The sequence below is a fragment of the Grammomys surdaster genome, unplaced genomic scaffold, assembly GCF_004785775.1.
Source record: "Grammomys surdaster isolate TR1022 unplaced genomic scaffold, NIH_TR_1.0 229, whole genome shotgun sequence".
NCBI lineage: Eukaryota > Metazoa > Chordata > Mammalia > Rodentia > Muridae > Grammomys > Grammomys surdaster.
Genome location: NW_021604674.1, coordinates 1,239,461 through 1,244,555, shown reverse-complemented (window position 1 = coordinate 1,244,555; position 5,095 = coordinate 1,239,461).

Below are 5,095 nucleotides of genomic sequence, written 5' to 3'. Positions count from 1 at the left end.
ATATAATATAATATAATATAATATAATATAATATAATATAATATAATATATATTCTTTATTTTACCACAAAGTGTTTTTGCATGTATATTATTACTTGAACTCACTTTTTTATACCAGATTTCTGAGTGTGAAAAATGAGTGATTCTCTGTGTCTATATCTGTTTCTTTTGTCTTTTCTTGGGCTATTTTCCTTCTGCTTGTTTGTTTGCTTTGTTCTATTCTTATGTGTTAGTTTCTGGTTGGTTTTTTTTCAGTTTATGTTAGAAACCTGTTTATTTTCTAATGAGAGACTGAAATAAGGTGGATCTGGATCACAGGTATAGAGGGAAGGGAAATCAGAATTAGGATAAATCATACGAGAAGAAAATCTATTTTCAATAAAGGTAAGCAAAATGAAACAATACAAAATTTACTCTGAACAAAACAAAAGCAAAAACAAAAACAACAACAAAAAACATAAGTTTAAAACTACTTTAGGAGACACCATGTACTATGTGTATAATACCTATCCCAGAAGCTAAAAGTAACCTTTTACTTACATTTTAATACATTTTTTGCATATTTATTAAATACAACTAAATAGCATTTTTGACTTTTGTATTTTATAACATTTACCAGTAACATATTATAATTATGATAAGATGTATGAATTTTAGCAGCTCTTATTGTTGTAATTAGTCATTGTACTAACCATCATATGTGTGGACTCACATGACATCCAATTATGACTCAGGACTCAGGCAAGTCATTGTTCCATAGGATGGAAAAGGGTTCATTTATTTCTAAATTTTTAGTTAACTCTAATTTTTAGTTAGTCCCTGAAGATCATTTGGTATTGTCCCAATAAGACTTTCATTCAAAGTAAAAGTTTACCAAGCATAAAAATTAAAATAAAAAATGTGAACTTTCACATATCTTTTGCACACATATTTTAGTTACAAGATGCACCACGTGTTGTGGTTTTTGTTTTGTTTTGTTTTAAAAAAAAAACTTTTCCTCCTGCTTGGACATATACTCTTCTGAGTGCTACATGTTTGGTCAGAAGACAATCTTATAAGGTGATATTTAAAAAATAATTGCTTTTGTTTTGATTTTTTTAGTGGAGTATATTTCATATTTGGTAAAGTACATGCATCTTATGGACAGCTTGAAGTCTTAGAAGTGATCATGCCCATAAGACAGTCCCTCTGATGCTGAACACTTCTAGCATCCCAACAGATCTCTTATTTCTCTACCACTCGATTATCCCCCAATGTTACCACCATTCATATCCATATTCAAACTGATTAGGTTTGCCTGTTTTAGAACGCCACGTTAATGGAATCACATAATGTGCTGTTTATAAACATCTGGGCTTCTTTCACTTAGCATTTGTGTGAGATTTATTCATGCAGTGGGATCTATCACTGTAGAGGAATTCCCCTTAATTATCTGATTGGCTAATAACAATGACGAAATAGCCAATCACTGGGTGAAAGCGACGAGGTAGGTTTTCCAGGCAAGACAGGAAGAGAAGGGGAGGAGTTGGGTTGAAGGATATGGCTGACAGAGGAAGACATAGGGGGAGAAGTTGGAAGGAAGATGGCGCAGAAGCACGTGGGCTGGAGAAACTTTAAGTAGCAGGAATTTCTTAGTTGGGGAAGAAAGTGGTGTAGAGGCAAATCTGCCCAACATAGATGTGCAGTTTATAAATATACAGCTGAGTTGTGTCTTCCTTGCATGAGCTTATTGGGGTTGGAAATTTACTACAACATATCACTAGGTCCACTTTTTAAAAATTGTATGTATTCCAGTGAACAGATACACCATAGTCTCTCCAATAAGTCATTTCCATTTGAAGACCATGACTTCCATATGCATACTGTTTTGTGAGTATAAGCAGTCCTTTCTCGTGGTAGTGTACTTAGAAACACTGTTGCTGAAGCATAAACTAACATGCATATTTAGCTTTAGAAAATCTCACCTAATAGACCAATTATATTTTGATGAGAGATGCATTGGTATCTTCCGCAAATCTTCTTTTATTTGTCTTCAAAATTAGGACTTCTGATACTGCCAGTTTGATGCTAGCGAATTTCTCTTAAAAACCTCTGAATAGATGGGCCACTCACCCATCTCATAAATATTAATCCAGAATTGCTCCTATCAAAAGGAAATGCAGGGATGAAGAGTGGGGCAGAGACTGAAGGAAAGGCCATCCGGAGACTGTTCTTACCTAGGGATCCATCCCATCTGCAGACACCAAACTCAGACACTATTGCTGATGACAATAAGCTCTTGTTGACAGGATCCTGGTATAGCTGTCCCCTGACAGGCTCTGCCAAAGCCCGACTAATACAGATGTGTATACTCGCAGTCAATCATTGGACTGAGCACAGGGACCCAATTGAGGAGTTAGGGGAAGGACTGAAGGAGCTGAAGGAGTTTTCAACTCCATTGGAATAACAACAATACCAATCAACCAGACCTCCCAAAACTCCCAGGACTAAACCACCATCCAAAGAGTACACATAGAGGGACCCATGGCTCCAGCTGCATATGTAGCATTTATGGCATTGATTGCATATGATGGCATTGTCTGGCATCAGTGGGAGGAGAGGCTTTTGGTCCTGTGGAGGCTCTATGATCCAGTGTAGGGGAATGCTAGGGCACTGAGGCAGGTATAGGTGGGTGAGTGGAGGAGAACCCTCATAGAGGCAAGGGGAGGGGGATGGGCTTGTGGAGGAGAAACTGGGAAAGGAGATAACATTTGAAATGTAAGTAAATAAAATAACCATTTTTTTAATGGAAAAAAACAAGCAAAAAACAGACAAAAACAAAAAACAAAAAAAAAACAAAAACAAACCCTCTGAATAGTAAGTCCTGTTGGATGAGAAGCTTCCCTCATGATTCCTTCAGAAGTTGAAGTGGTCGGCTGCCTGTGGAGAGTGGGACTCAGCTGAAAGAACTCCAACATTCAGGATGACTGTGGGGTTCACAGCCTACCTCCCTCAGACATCTTCCAGTAAATTTCATAGCTGTCTGTTTATGTTAGCTCTGGGTGGGTTTCTGAGAGTAGCAGCTAAGAAAATTTACCCTTAAAAAGACTTTGTGTTGGGAAGAATATGTGAAAGGCTCTCCCGGGCTTTCTAATATATCAAGGTTCATTATTATGAGTGAACATTTTACGTCATCAGCAGCATGGCACAACGCTTCCCACTTCCCTACCTTTTAATTATGACATGGAGTGTGGTGTGTGCCTCACACGTCGAACAGATTGCCCGAGGTCTTGGTGAAGCAGGATTTTCTTTTTTTTAATTAAACTTTTTATTATTATTATAAACAGTGTGTATGTGTGCATACGTGTGCATGTGTTGACATGTATGTATGTAAGATATGAGTGTACATGTGTAGAGGTCTTAGAACAGCTTTCAGGGATTGGTTCTGTCTTCCATGGGATCCAACTGAAGTTGTTATGCTTGGACGGGAAGCACCTTTACCCACTAAGCCATCTCATTGGACCTTGGTCGGGTTTCCTAGGCCTGCCTGGAATCCTATGCCTGAAATCTTTGTGAATCACCGTAACAGAGAAGTTCGGATTAAAGGGAAGTGAATATTTTTTGGCAAAACACAGCATCATATCTTGTCTCTTGGAGGCAGAATGGATATTTGTGTGCAACAGGGTAAATAACAGCTACTATAAATGTAGAGTCACAGAATCGACATAGAACAGTGGTTCTCAACCTGTGGGTCATAAGCCTTTGGGAGTCAAATGACTCTTTTGCAGGAGTCACCTGTGAAATATCAACTATCTGGCACATCAGATAATTACAGAGTGATTCTTAACAGTAGCAGCATTACAGTTATGAAGTAGCAATGCACAGATTTTATGGCTGGGCATCACCACGACATGGGGAACTGTATTAAAGGGTCACAGCATTGGAAGATTGAGCTCCAGTGGCTTACAATATCTAATGATTTGAGGCTGAACAGGGAGAGGATCCAGGTGAGGGCTGCATGTTGCCAGGATCATTTTCAATCCATGTTTCTCCTGCACATAACTCAATAACCAGGATCACTGGAACAAAAAATTAACTTGGCAATCATCCCTCAAGTCATGCTTTGATTTTAAATGATAATTGAATTGTTGTGAAGCTGTTTCCCTCAGTCAATCATAGTCTGTGTGTTCTTTACTAGTTACTCGCAAACACACACACACACACACACACACTCACACTCACACACACACACACTCACACACACACATACAAAATAGTTATTTGTTAGAAAAAAATAAGAAAAAATTTCTCTTCATTCATTGTTTCTTGAACTGGCTATGCTTGGTTTTCAATTCTGTAAATGTCTGGTCTCACTGGTTGTATTGCATTGCTACCACCATCAAGATGGCAGATGACTGGGACCAACTGGTTTTCTACTACCATTACAATACACTATGTGGCTAAGGTTGAGCTCACCTCAGAGATGTCAAGTAAATAAATTCACGTATGTAAGTTTATATCTGCATGAAATCCAGTTCTTTCAGTGTTCAAGGGTCCCCCTTTAACTTTTGACACTGAGCCATGCAAGGTAGAGAGATCCTGGTATTATTATTCTATCCTTCCCAGGATTCTGAGGTAGCACAGTACAATCACTCCTGCTTATGTTCCATTCCCACTGTTCCCACCTCAGCCAGCTCTGCACGTATCCGTATCCTCTCCCATTGCAGATCCTCACTGATGTGTGGTAACTGGTTTCCCCCTCTGGATCCTCCTCTAGTTTTGCTGCATAACATGATTATATCTGGGCCAAACAACTTCAAACCACGTGTGATTCTGAGCCAACATCACTGAAGTTGTGTTTAAGGCACAAGTGAATTATAAACAGACAATATCACAGTGGCTGGCTCCCTGCTCCCCAGAGTCAAGTGGCCTCTCATTAGTCAGTTTGTTTATAAATGTAGAACAGACCCATAGAGGAACATGCAGGGACCTGGGACTGAGCATCTGAGCAGCTGTTGTCCCCTGACCTCAGAAGAACTCAGGGAGGGACGTGTTTCAGACACCTGCGAGAGAGAGAGAGAGAGAGAGAGAGAGAGAGAGAGAGAGAGAGAGAGAG